Here is a 15,661-nt window from a genome sequence, read left to right on the forward strand (position 1 = left end):
ACAATTCTCTTTATAATTAGGAGAATGAGACTAACCCAAAGGAGAGTCAATTTCTGCTAATTATTAATTAATGTTTTTATTTTGTGTTGCTTAGAAAGGTAAAATGGATACCCAAAGGTAACATATAAATGACACAAAATAGTAAAGTGTTTTAAGCTCCCTCCAAGTGAACACTGGATATGTTAAAAATTTACCCAAAGGAGAATTTTAATGATATCAATAGTTCATTGCTATTTATTTTATACTTGAGGCCTTATTGTGAGCATTGTTCTATTTTATACAGTTCCCACTTCATTACACTCTCTTGCATCTGGAATGACTGTTTTTGATGGGTCAAACTTTTCTAAATGGTATGAAAGGGTTCAATTCTCACTGGGCGTATTGGATCTTGACCTGGCTTTAATAACGGATAAACCTCCTGAAGCTACAGATGACAGTACTCCGGAGCAAGTGGAACAATCAAAAGCCTGGGCAAGATCCAACAGACTCAGTCTGATGTTTATGAGAATGACTATTGCCAATAATATCAAGACCTCTCTCCCTCAAACCGAGTTTGCCTCGGAATTTCTGAAATCTGTTGAGGAGCGCTTCAAACGCGCTGATAAGTCTCTTGCAGGCACATTGATGGCTGAATTGACCACCATGAAATATGATGGTCAGAAAGGTATTCAGCAACATATTTTAAACATGACTGAAAAGGCTGCAAAGCTTAAGGCACTAGGCATGGGTATGGATGAGTCCTTCTTGGTACAGTTTGTCCTTAACTTACTTCCATCACAGTTTGCTCCATTCAAAATCCACTATAATACTAATAGTGATCAGTGGAACTTGAATGAGCTCACCAGTAAATGTATACAAGAGGAAGTGAGATTAAGACAAGAAGGACATAATCTTGCTCTTGCTGTAACTCATGGAGTCACAAAGAAGAAAGGAAAATTCAAAAAAGGAAAGAACTTTCCACCTAAGAAAAGCGGACCTGGGGAAGGTAGCCAGAGTCATGATGGAAAATTCATGGTAAGTTGCTACTTTTGTGGCAAGAAAGGGCATGTGAAGAAGGACTATATCAAGCGCAAGGCTTGGTTCGAAAAGAGAGGTATAAATCTTTCATTTGTATGTTATGAATCCAATCTTAATGAAGTTTCTTCAAATACTTGGTGGATTGATTCTAGAGCCACAACTCATGTGACTAATTTAATGCAGGGATTCCTTACAACCAGGAAACCAAAGGAAAGTGAAAAGTTCCTCTATATGGGAAACTGTCTCAAGTTTGAAGTGGTAGCTGTTGGTACCTATCGCTTACTATTAGAGACGGGTCATCAGATGGATCTTTTAAACACTTTTTATGTACTTTCCATCTCTAGTAATTTAGTTCCCTTATCTAAATTAGATGCTACTGGATATTCTATTTTATTCAGTTCTGGACAATTAAGTTTGATGTTAAATTCTGTTATAGTTGGTTCTGGTATTTTATGTGATGGTTTATATAAAATTTCCTTGAATCATGAATTTGCACAAGCTTTGATAACCCTGCATTCAAATGTTGGTTCAAAACGTGGCTTAATTAATGAAAATTCTTCAATCTTGTGGCACAGAAGACTAGGGCACATCTCTAGGGAAAGAATTGAGAGATTAGTGAAGGAAGGAATTTTACAAAATCTTGACTTCATTGATTTTCATGTATGCGTGGGTTGCATAAAGGGAAAGCAAACTAAACATACAAAGAAAGGTACCACAAGAACTAATGAGTTCCTTGAGATAATTCATACAGATATTTGTGGACCACTCTCTGTTCCATGTTTTACAGGAGAGAAATATTTTATCACCTTTATAGATGATCTATCTCGTTATGGTTATGTTTATCTAATGCATGAAAAGTCTCAGGCCATTGACATCTTCGAGATGTTCATAATAGAGGTCGAGAGACAATTAGATAAAAAGATTAAAATTGTGAGATCAGATCGAGGCGGTGAATATTATGGCAGATATGATGAATCAGGATAAAATCCTGGTCCTTTTGCCAAATTCCTTGAAAAGCGTGGCATTCGTGCTCAGTACACAATGCCTGGTACGCCACAACAGAATGGTGTTGCTAAAAGGCGTAATCGCACATTAATGGAAATGGTTAGGAGTATGATGAGTTACTCTTTTGTACCTATTTCATTGTGGGGTGAAGCCTTAAAAACCGCAATGTATATCTTGAACAGAGTTCCTAGTAAGGCAGTTCCAAAAACTCCTTTCGAGTTATGGACTGGTAGGAAACCTAGCTTGAGACATATACATATATGGGGTTGTCCAGCGGAGGCAAGAATCTATAACCCACATGAGAAAAAGCTTGATTCAAGAACGATATCTGGATATTTGAAACCGGTAATGCCAGATTTTATTGTCCTAACCACAGTGTGAGAATAGTTGAAACCGGTAATGCCAGATTCTTAGAGAATGGCAAAATCAGTGGGAGTAATGAACCAAGAAAGGTAGATATTGAGGAGATAAGAGTGGATATCCCACCACCTTTTTTACCTCAAGAAATTATTGTCCCTCAACCTGTTCAACAAGTTGAGGAAAATGAGCAACATAATAGAGATGGTTCATTACCACTAGAAAATATTGCCATTGAAAATGTTGTAGAGCCACCACAACCGGCACCTTAGAGGAGATCTCAAAGAGAAAGGAGACCTACCATTACAGATGATTATGTGGTGTATCTACAGGAATTTGATTTTGATATTGGGATAAGGAAGGATCCGGTTTCGTTTTCACAAGCCATGGAAAATGATGATTCTAGTAAATGGATGGAAGCTATGAATGAAGAGTTGAAATCTATGGCCCATAACGGTGTTTGGGATCTCATCGAATTACCTAATAGTTGTAAACCCGTCGGCTGTAAATGGGTCTTTAAGACAAAGCGCGATGCTAAAGGCAATATCGAACGATTTAAGGCCAGACTTATGGCCAAAGGTTTCACTCAAAAGGAAGGTATCGATTACAAAGATACCTTATCTCCGGTTTCCAAGAAAGATTCGCTTAGAATCATCATGGCACTTGTAGCTCATTTTGATTTAGAGTTACATCAAATGGATGTGAAAACTGCATTCTTAAATGGGAATTTGGATGAAGATATCTACATGGAACAACCTGAAGGGTTCGGAAAGAAAGGAAATGAACACCTAGTTTGCAAATTAAAGAAATCCATTTACGGTCTTAAACAAGCTTCCAGACAATGGTATATTAAGTTCAATAATACCATTACATCTTTCGGATTTAAAGAGAACATTGTTGATCAGTGTATATATTTGAAAGTTAGTGGGAGCAAGTTTATATTTCCGATACTGTATGTGGATGATATTTTGCTTGCTAGCAGTGATCTTGGTTTATTACGTGAAACCAAGGAATATCTCTCTAAAAACTTTCACATGGTTGATATGGGTGAGGCAAACTATGTTATTGGCATCGAGATCTTTAGGGATCGATCTCGAGGAGTGCTAGGTTTATCTCAGAAAGGATATATTGATCGGGTTTTAGAGAGATTTAATATGCAGTCATGTTCATCGGGTATTGCACCTATATTGAAAGGTGACAAATTAAGTAAAATGCAGTGCCCAAGGAATAACAGGGAAAGGGAGCAAATGAAGAAAATTCCTTATGCATCAGCTGTGGGGAGTTTGATGTACGCTCAAACATGTACAAGACCAGATATCAGCTTTGCTGTAGGTATGTTAGGAAGATACCAAAGTGATCTAGGATTCGAACACTGGAAAGCTGCAAAGAAGGTGATGAGGTACTTACAAGGGATAAAGGATTATATGCTCACATATAAAAGATCAGAACAATTAGAGGTTGTCGGTTACTCGGATTCTGATTATGGTGGTTGTCTCGATAGCTTAAAGTCAACTTCAGGATTTGTCTTTATGCTAGCAAATGGGGCAATCTCGTGGAAAAGTGAAAAACAATCAATTACTGCTTCATCCACGATGGAGGCCGAGTTTGTTGCTTGTTTTGAAGCTTCAAGTCATGCTTTATGGTTGCGGAATTTTATCTCAGGGCTTGGTGTTGTCGACTCTATTGCTAAACCTTTGAGAATATATTGTGATAACACCGCAGCTGTTTTCTTCTCTAAGAATGGCAAATTTTCTAGTGGATCGAAACACATGGATTTAAAGTATTTAGTTGTTAAAGAAAGAGTCCAGAAACAACAAGTGTCAATTGAAAATATTAGGACCACACTTATGGTTGCTGATCCATTAACTAAAGGATTACCTCCTAAGGCATATTTGGAACATGTTATGAGGATGGGCCTTTTGAGTAATCCATAATATGTATGATAATGAATGGTGGTTATGTAATTGACAATTTACGCATTAAAATTGTTTATGTTTATTCTTGTTTTCAATTATGGGTGCACGTTTTATTGTTTGATAAACAAGAATTGTCCTGACAAGACAAATTACAAGGGCTATTTGGCATTAAGGACTGGGTTGGTAAGGGTTATTGATGTGTGGTGCATGGAAGGAAACATGACATTATGGTCATGTGACCGCCATGACTCGCATTTATGATCTAAACTATTCAGTATTATGGTATATGATTTTGGACGTATTGGCTAAGTTTATTGAAATCGTGATCACGTGTCAAATTTATTTTCCAGTATATATTTTATATATAAACTATATATATTATAGTTTTCATAATCGGTTTAGTGGGCCAAGTGGGAGAATGTTATTTCCACATTAAAATTAAGTGGGTGGCTCACTAACCTAGTATTTAGCCAATTAAAAGAATACCCAATATCTTTAAAATGTTATAAAGATATTTACCCTTGATGGAGTGGATAAATTATAATAATTTTAATATTATTATTTAGAATAAAAACAGTTATTCGAATAACACGTTTAGAACGGTTTTTGAACGTGTATTCTTGGCCCTCTTCTCCTATCAATAAGATATATATACAGAAACCTCTTCATGTGCTCTTTTCCATCAAATACAGAAAACAATTCTGTGTATTAAGGTTTGATAAGGCGAAGAAGAGATCAAAGATTTAAGATCTATAAACTGAAGGGAAATCTCTCATGGCTGCGTGTTCTTCAAACGGTATGTAATTTATTTTTTAATTAATGTTTTTATTATTTTATTATCAGAGATGAGTTTGAATTCAATGATCTGGATTATTGTGTGTTAATTTCCGTATTAAATCTCAACAACATTAGCAGATCACAAGAAGGGAAATAGTAAGTGAATATTCAAATTTAAATCTAAAAATAAGGAAAACTAAATAATAATAATAATAATAAAAGTAAAATAAAAATAATTTTTTAAGAAAAAATTCTGACATTTATAGGAAAAAATTCATGGAAGCTCATGTCATGAAATATACCCTCAAAAAAAGAAAAAGAAAATATAGAATAAAGCCAAACCCATTTCACATATACTTCAAGATTGAGCAGTTACAGATGCATGGGGCCACTTTCTAAAAAGAAAAGGGATTCTATCTTTTGGATCAAGAGGAAGTATAAAAAGTGAGGGCCACTTTGAAAATGGAGTCCGCTTTGGAGAAAAGAATAAAATCATCACACGGCTCCATGGAGAGGGGAATGCACAGTCCGCCATTGAAGGAGAGCTAACAACCACGTGTTCCTTATGGAAGAGATTCTCTCCATACAACACACACTGCATCCTAAGGAGAGAGGTTTTCACACGTTGCCGATCAGAGAGGATACACATGCACATGGAGGATCACTTGCTACCATGAATATTAGTGGCTCATCCACAGCCCCACACACAGCCGCACATATTGGAGAAGAAGTAGCAGGCTGCTACTTCAAGATTTACCATGGGCAGCCCGCGCACACCGTTTCGAGAAGGTAAGTCAGCTTTTTCTTATTTTGTTTCGATTCTTAATTTTTGGTTTGTAAGTTAATTTTCTTTATATTTGTTTTGATTCCATTAGATTGAAAGTTAGAATTGTTAATCATGGTTTTAATAATCTTAGTTTTGAGTTATCCTATATAGTTTAGGTTTTTTTCTTATTTTGTTTCGATTCTTAATTTTTGGTTTGTAAGTTAATTTTCTTTATATTTGTTTTGATTCCATTAGATTGAAAGTTAGAATTGTTAATCATGGTTTTATTAATCTTAGTTTTGAGTTATCCTATGTAGTTTAGGTGTTTTACGAATTCTAGTTTACAAGTTTAAATAAAATTGGACCCCTTGGGAATAAATTTGGGAAATTCTTTCTCTAAATAAATTAGTAATAAAGAATCTTTTTATAGGTAAAATATATATATATATATATATATATATATATATTTAATAAAATTGGGTTGAAATTTCTTCTTATAAACTTGTAAATGTCTTTCTTTAAGTGTGTAATTTTTTTTAAATAAATAAATATTGAATCAAAACACTTTTTAAAATAAATTAGTAAAATCCACCCCTTCTTAGTAAAGTAAACAAAAATCATTTCTTGTAAATCAAATCAAATCTTTTGTAATATAAATGAATTCAAATCCCTAATTTGGAATTATTGTTAATATAAATGAATTCTTTGAAAATTTTGGAAATTCTATTATGATATTGGAAATAATAAAATATTTTTAATAAATTATTTTGTGCATGTATCATTTTTGTGTATCCTTATAATTTGTTTTTGCATTATTCCATATACTTGTATTATTCTTTTTCTCAGTATCCATGATTAATTAATTAATTATCATAATTCCCTTTTATGTGCTTAGTAAAAACCTTTTTAAAGCTTAAAAAGGTGCTATTATGGTACCTCCCAATAGGTAACTAACCTCTAGATTCAAACTCGATTTTTGCCAACATGTCTTTCCTTTAAAAATAGAGTTACACAAGGGTTTTATTTCTTATTTTGTTTTCTTTTAAAAATAAACAAAAATAAGTGATGACTCCAACTTAAAAAAAAAAAAAAAAAAAAAAAAAAAAAATCAGTTTTTTACAATAAAAACAAATCTCATCGCCAAGTAGGGATGTACATGAAAAATGCGGGTTCACAATTGTATTTCTTAGACTTAAAATATAATACGATCGCTAAATTAACGAATGTTGTAAGTTTTTAAATCTTTGATCATAAAAGATTCAAAGTACAATGGAACAAATAGTTTTCAAAAGAAAAAAAAATAATGTGTAGGAGTAGACCTATGGATTATTTGCTTGTTAGGAGTAAGTCAATGGGTAGAATTATTGACATATTGAGTGCTTGTGACTTGAAATTATATTATCATCATTATTAAGTCCCAAAGTATAAGGATTTTAAATTTTAGATTATGCTTATGTCATAAGCAACTTTTAATTTGTAATGAAGCCATAGGAGTTAGGCTTCAGGCCTCCAACACCAAACTATAGCCCAGCTAAATTGGCTTTGGATAAGCATGGTTTGACTCACAAAGTCCCAAGATTCTCCACAACACTCCAAAATCCAAGCAATTATATTTGTCCTACTCCTCTACTATTTGGGATTGTTTGCCAGTCCACTTTTGGTAAGTGATCTAGGTTGAAGCTTCCATAAGCCAAATACTTAAACTAGTTTGATCTCCAGTTTCACTGTACTACCAAAATAGAGTAATTCAAGTAGAAAGAACTGATGGTGCATGCATGACAAGTTTTGTTGTTGAGGAGCTTTACAAATAGTTTGTGAAGACCCTTTTCTAGTATAATTTGAGACAATTGCTAGTGGGGTTGCCTATGAACTATTATCCTAGGCTAGTTAGGTTGTTAAACAATGCAAATTGAAGATTTGAGGGCCAAATGAAAGTAACCAAGTTTGGAGTTGATGGAATTACTTATTAACTCAATACAGAGGCTTATCTCAAGCACTTTCTTAGTACAATGCTTCAAGTGGATTAACTACATGCACGCACAAAAGACTTCCACAAGAAAGGAAATTTCGTAAGAATAATCTAGAGAGCTACTACAAAACAGAACAATCTCTGAACATATGTAATCAATTGTGCATTAATTAAGTAAGAAGACTTCTAAAGTTGGATAAGTTGTTTAGAATTTTTAAGAGGGAATTTGTAAACATCACAGAATTGATCTAAGAGACGTATACCAAGTTCTATCATGATAATAAAGTATTGAGGAAAAACTGTACCACCAAAACCAAATTGTATTTTCTAATAATACTTACTACATTTCTATTAAGAAAGAAATTATCTAGTGGTAGAGGACAAGTTGATAGTTTTAGTTTATGAATTTTTCACTACCCAAGATATAACAAGACAAATCCCAATAAGATAAGACAAAAGGCTACACGGAATGGACATCTTGCTCCTGGTTGAAAATCCCATTCAATTGCAAATCTACCGCATCAAGAATGCTCCATTTTCTGTAATTTTATCATCTCAATCCACAACACTATTATTATAGTTGTTCTGCATGGCTTTTTTTTTTTTTTTTTTTTTTGGCTTTTTAAGCTAATTTTTCTTTGGTTATAGTTATAGCTTCATTGGTGTGTTAAATTCTCTTATAGGTAATTCCTCAAACATGTTGTCCTCATTGTTGCTATTAAGTCTTGTAGTATGAAATGAAAAATTAAAATTCTTGCATTTAAAATCAAATGGAAGCACAAGAATTAAAAAATGCAGACACAAGAGAAACACTTAAATCCAATTATAAATAGTAGCATCAAATTTTCCATATCCACAAAAGTCGGGTGTTTATATTTCCAAAAATGAAAAAAAAAAAAAAAAAGGTTCATTAAGAGAAGGCATACATCTACAAAACATCAAGGTGTAAGGTTAACATAGAGCAATTCAATCCATGCCTAATATAGAGACATGGATTTGAACACATTGACTAGATTTGAAGAATGCAATTCATCCATAGGAACTTGTGCACCAGAAGAGGGTTGGTTTTTGGAGGCATTGGAAGGTGGTTGGAGTAATGGTGGTGGCTATTGAAAGGGTTGATGGTGGTGGGAAGCCATAAAAGAGGAAGTTAGGTGAATTGGAGACTTGATGAAGAAGATAATGTGAGATTGATAAAATTTCCTCCAACTTTTCCTTCTCTCTCTTTGTTTTCCTCACTAATTTTTAAGGAAAGTAGTAGGGAAAATACTACGATATTTTCTTTAGTATTTTCCTTTATACTTTTTTCCATCATATTTTTCATGTCACCCAAACTAAGGAAAATAACTTTCTACAATATTTTTTTCCCTTTCCCTTGCATTTTCTAAAAACTAAACACATCCTTTATAAATAAAAATTAAGAATTACAGTAAGACTCTATATTCTTCCTCCTTATTCCTGCATTTCTACATCCACTACTCTATTTTACATCATATTTTTACTCCCTTCTTCAATCAGCATTCCTCCCTTTATATAGAGTTATTTTCACACTAATTCATAAGATTAGAAAGATGAATGAACCTTGGGGCAAGGTTGGACAGCTGGTGGTAGCTAATCAAGGCTTAGGCATGGGCAGCAACGTGTGGATCCCTCTTTAGCATGAAAATGACTAGAACATGTTAAGCTCTCTTATTAGATGATGTGTCAACCATAGGGCAATCATAGGGTGGGGAATATATGGTAATTATACCAGAAAAAAAAATGGTATCCAATTTTATAGAAAGACATCTTCCAACATTTGATATAAATATGCAAAAATTAAGAGAAAAATATTTTTTTTTATAAAAACATATTAAACTTAAAACTAGGGACTTAATAATAAAATAAAGTAAAAAGGTAAAATTAAACCAAATATTAAATCTAAATATAGTTTAAATATTAAAAATATTATTATTTAGGTTTAATCATTGGGTTTGTTAGAGGAGTTTATATATATATATATATATATATATATATATATATATATATATATATATATAAGTTTTTCCTTTTTTTAATTCTATCTATGTTGTTGATATTAACTAAAGTGAACTTGTTATCAATAAATTCAGTTTAATGATATTGGTTAATATCAATAGGTTATATATATATATATATATATATATATATATATATATATATTATATATATATATATATATATATAAGTTTTTTCTTTTTTAAATTCTATTTATGTCGTTGATATTAACTAAAGTGAACTTATGATCAATAAATTCAGTTTAATAAAGTTAGTTAATATCAACAAGTTATTTTTAACTAAATAGAAAAAAATCAAATATTTTACCTTTTTTTATTCAACCAAAAAACAAACACCATCTAAAATTTTGGATAATAGAAATGCTTTGACTAGAAACAAATTTCATTTAGACCATTGTCAAATACCATGCACAGGGAGAAATCTAGATCCTCACTTGCTCTTTGATTCTAATGCATTGAATTTGAATGTTACCTAAAATAAAATTATATTCCATGTCCTCTGTCATAAGTGGACAACCATTCCTTATGTTAGATTTTAGATAATGAACAAATATTGAATATTAGAGTTGTAAGAAATTAGGAGAGAAATTAGGAGTGATAGAGATATACTATTAACCATGCATATGCGTGAATTTAATAGTATGTTATTATGATGACATTCTATAAACAATTATTTCTTTGTATTTAATTGGAGATTTGCATTAGATAAATTAATCTTTCGGTATAATTTAATAATAATTGTGTTAGTATATTTTATATATAACTAACTGGACCAAGTAGAGAATGAATGTTTTGTACTGACTGTTAAAACATATTCTCTAGGACATTAGAAATAAGATTTATGTTTTTAATCATGATTTAATTAATATGAGCAAATATAAAATGTCTTGTGTTTTGATTCATTAAAGAGTGAGTTTCATTTATTGGAGCGATAAGACTCGATGAGTTGGACAAAGACGCTTTATGTTTGTGATGTATTAAATAATGATTGAATCCACGTCTCGGTATAGAGATTGATGATGCACTTTAAGTAAGCTTATAAGGTTTCATAGTGTAAACCCTGCAGGTGGATTTTTATCCGACACATGAATTAAGTTAAGCGACAATCTTGAAGATCTATTGTTACTCAAATAAATTGTCAGTAATTTGTTTGATGTAAATAGCATCTGTAATCTTAACGTGGGAAACATAAATTATTATGTAATGGAATTGTAAGATTAATAAGGAGTTCAATCATGAATTTTTAGTGGTATAATTTGTGATTAATTATAATGAGAATATACTGGTCCTGTATGAATTCTTATTATAATTAGTAGCCTTGTTAATTTTATTCTTGCGGTCCTTGCTGTGCCTTAATTGTTTGGACTATACATGAATTATGTGTTTTAAATAAATGATAGATTAGTTTTTAATTAAATTTTATTTAATTAAAAATAGATAATCTAATTTATTTAAAATGAGCATTTTAAGGGAAAGAGTTTCTTAGAAAGCGGTCTTCTTCCCATCGAAGAGAGATATATTAGAAACAGAAAAGAGAGTAAGAAATACCCTAGCTATTGTTTTTTTGCCCACTCAGAAATCATAGTCCGGAAATTGATAAGGTAAACAACAGAAGATTGTAGGAGATTGTGGGCGTTTTCAGCAGAGAAAAAGGTCAGTCTTTTACATATGGTTTTGGCTTGCCTCCATACTTGTTTCATCATGATTTGTTTCCGCTACGTAAATCATGGTTTCTATCAAGGAGATCCTAATTTTAAATATGTAACAAAGTTCCATAATCACTTCAATCCACATTTAAAAATTGTATTTCTTTGTAATATGGGAGAAAACTTTATCTTTCTTTCTTATAAATTTCATTTGGGAGTGATTTAAAAATAAATAAATAAAAGCCCTTTTAAATATTAAAAAAAAAAACTTTCTTATAAAAATTAATTAAGTGGATGGTAAAGTCAAATTGGAAATAGCTTCATATTTTTTGCTTTAACCGAAAATTAAAATCAAAATTAAAGTAATAATTTTTAAGGGGTAATGTTGATGTTATAAAAGTTTTATTAAACATGAAAGAACTTATCTAAACAAAAATATAATTATAAAATTCTTATAAGAAATAGCATTTTTATGACTTCTATATGAAACCTTTTTTAAAAGTTATAAGTTTAAAAAAAAAAATAATTAAATAAGTATAAAAACTTTTATTCAACTTAATTTTAGTTATTTTTTAACTATTAAGGGCCAATCCAAATAAAATTTAAATACATTTGAAAATCACTTTTAAAAATCCAAAAAAAAAAAAAAAATCACTTAAAAATCATTTCTGGACATTTTTTTAAAATTTACGTTTAAATAATATTTTTTATGGATAAAAACATTACAAATAAAAAACATTTTAATCACAATCAAACTTTTCTAATAGAACATGATATTTTATCATGTCCAAAGAAATTGGAATGACCAAAAGTTATCAAATCAAGATATATCTATTATGGACATGGCATTGGGAGGCTTAGCATTGTACTGGTCTGTTTAATGAGTTGTTCATATTGAAATTATTAACGTTGAAACAGGAACACAACATCAAATTCTCTTCCCATAATCAAAGATCACCATGGCAAATTCCACCATAGCATATCTCAAAGATTATTCAATCCAAGAAATTGACATTAATAATCCCAGACACAATATTCTACAACTTTACATTATTCTTTTTATCTTAATTGAGCAGAAAATAAATCATGAAAGCTGAATAATACGAATATTCAATGAAATCTTTGGCATGTTATTTATTTGCAACTTCAACATGGTGGCATGTCAGATGAAGGAGGCAGCATTCGAGCTTCTGGGTGTTTACCATTTTTCACTATGAACGCTATTTCCATGCCCCAAGTTAGATGGCGTTCTACATGGTAGTGCAGGAACCACACTCCTACAACAAAAAAATATACAACATTACACCTAACTTAATTGTAATATTAAGAAAAATTATTTCCTTGGTATGCAGGTTGGTAGTTTCAAGGGTTTTTTTTTTTTTTTTTTTTTTTTTAATAGAGGACCTAAGTGCTTGCAACATACCAGGGTTGGATGCCTCAAATCTGATTGCAGCCCAAGCATTCGCAGGAACAAAGACGGTATTCTGAAAGGGAGGATCCACCAAATTATAGCGCAAAGGGTCCCTAGTTTCATCAAGATTCCCAAATCCCCATCCAACAACATAGAAACTGTGTCCATGGAGATGTATAGGGTGAAATGTCCCTGCAACCAAGTTTGTCCCTTGAAAAACAATCTCCACTGTGGAGTTATACTCGAGCACCCTTACTTCTGTTCCGGTGCTCGGCAACTGATAGAGTAATGGAAGATAATCAGCTGTAAAATCGAACACCATGGTGGAACGCTAGGAAATTTATCTCCATATACACCACTGATGTTATAATAGTAAGCTTCCAGTATGTCAACTGTAGGGGTATGGAAGGTTAAGTTATTTATACTTGCGGCGAACAGCGTCCCATGGGCCCCTTCACATGAATTATTGACACATGGGTACGAATTTATAGAAATAGTGTAAATCAGTTTAGTACTCGTGCTCAATGGGACATTGCAAGGATGTTTCGCATCTGCTAAGCTTCGGAGGCCGGCCATGACCTGAACCGATGCATTTGTGTCATTGTATGCAGGAAAATGAGGCAAGGAGGGAGGTGAAGATGGAGTGTAGTATCCCCTGTATTGTACAATAGCTGTCGTGGTTATGTTATCATAATATCTATTACCAGCTACCAGGATATTGGCAAAAGTTTTAGCCGCCATGTAATAGTGATTCGGGCGTTGGTTAGCTTCTAGTAAGACATCGAAGGTTTGGCCAGGAAATATTGTGATATAATCTCATGTCAATGGTTTCATGTAGCTAGCATCTGTTCCAACCACTGTCATTTTATGCTTGGCAATGGAGAATAAGAGAGCCTCGTGCAAGGCAACATTGATTATGCGAAGTAAATAGGTCTTTCCATGATCCACCGTTAGCTTGAATGTGTCTGCAATTAGAAAGGGAAAGTTGTATGCTTATGACTAGCTAAAAGAAAAAGAAAAAGTTTCCATAGTTCAAAATTATATTTGGACTAGCCTTTTCTCATGTGTTAAATCATGGCTCTACCATCCTCATAGATATATTCCTCTTTCTTAGCATTAAGCTTTAAATATGTTGATGTTAATAAGAAAAAAGTAATATGGTCAACATACAAGAAAAGGAAATCGTGTACAATTTTAAAATGGCAAATTAAACTTAATTTGTACCTAATTTTGAGCATGGAAGTAGATCACCGGGTTGTCCATTTATCAATAAAGAATTAGAGGCATTGGCATCAACTCCAGTTGCAAGCCCTTCATCTCGAACCTCATTCACATCTCTCTTCCACCATTCTCCTGCATTTCAACAACTTCAATAATTTTAGATTTTGCATTGCTGGTTAATTCATAATATGTAAATTAACATTTAAAAGTAATAACATTTATACCTAATATGATGAGAACTTCTGCGTTAGGTTTGTGAAAAGGATACTTTGTTCCATTCTTGGGATAGACAATTATAGCTCCATGAACGGTGGCTCGAGTCCAATCACTATGAGCATGCCACCATAGAGTGCCTTCCTCAAAGGAAAGGATGATCTTCTGTCTAAACTTTGACCCTAGCTGAATTGGGCATTGTGTGATATACTCAGGACCATCTGTCCATGGATATTTAGGCATGGTCACCCCATGCCTGCAAAACCATAATTGTACGTTAAGACTAGTACTAATTTTCAGACTAACAAAAGATGGCATACAACAACATATTATGATAGTAACAAGAGGCATCAACTGTATTTCAATGGAACTGAAGCAAAAAAAAGCCTAAAGTATTGTTTTAAATTTGGCTCTATTTGCAAAGCAATATATTGTAGCCCCATCTTAGAAATAAAAGAATGTATGCCATGCAAGCATGCTGCCTACGCTCTTTCTCTGAGACAAGCACAGGACCTACTAGTGAATGGTGATGTTTTCTTTTCCCTTGTTATAAACATCGATAATGATCGTCTCTCCTTTCATTGCATATATAGTTGGTCCCGAAAATTGTCCATTTACTGTTAAGATGTTCTTGGTGCTACAAAGCCTTGTATATGAAGCTTCCCTCACCTGCAACCAATTAAAAGTTAACCATGCAACCTTATCCCAAAAGAAATATTACATGCATGAATGGTTGCATCGATCCATTCACACATGTGTATAACCAATTAGAAATTGATAGCATGCATGAACAACTCAACGACACCCATAGCATGCATGAATGACTCAACGACAGCAGGGTAAGGGTCACACGATTGAAACTGAGAGTCATACCACTCCCTAAATATCATGATTAGAAGGTGATATTAAGGCCAAAATCATATATAGTATTTACCACAAAAGTAAGCCCACGGGTTGCAGCTTGGCAATGAATGCCACCACTAAAAACTAGAAACGCTAAAATTTGCAAGAGGAAAACCTTCATGATCAGCCGCATCTTCTTTGGAATAAAAGCCTCTTCCCTTGTCCTAAACACAACTCCAATTTTCTTGCTATTTCTAATGGCACGACTTTTGCTGTACTTCTTTCATATATGATTCATTATATAGTCATGATAATTCTCGCGGGATACAATACTTCCTCTCCACGTGTCAATATAATAATGATATTTGATCACTCACCAAATTAAAATAATGCAAATGCCTGAAGAGAGCTAACAATTGTGAAAATTTCTTACAAGTTACTTACACGTTATTTTAGACTAAATTTAAAATATTAATTCTTTCAC

The 15,661-nt window shown here is 32.6% G+C and overlaps 1 pseudogene; it reads right to left on the reverse strand.

Annotated features, from left to right (window-relative positions):
• Positions 1 to 12,480: 12,480 nt before the first annotated feature.
• On the reverse strand, positions 12,481 to 15,433 carry LOC117906312 (annotated as a pseudogene).
• Positions 15,434 to 15,661: the final 228 nt, after the last annotated feature.

This window comes from Vitis riparia, chromosome 18 (genome assembly GCF_004353265.1).
Source record: "Vitis riparia cultivar Riparia Gloire de Montpellier isolate 1030 chromosome 18, EGFV_Vit.rip_1.0, whole genome shotgun sequence".
Lineage (NCBI taxonomy): Eukaryota > Viridiplantae > Streptophyta > Magnoliopsida > Vitales > Vitaceae > Vitis > Vitis riparia.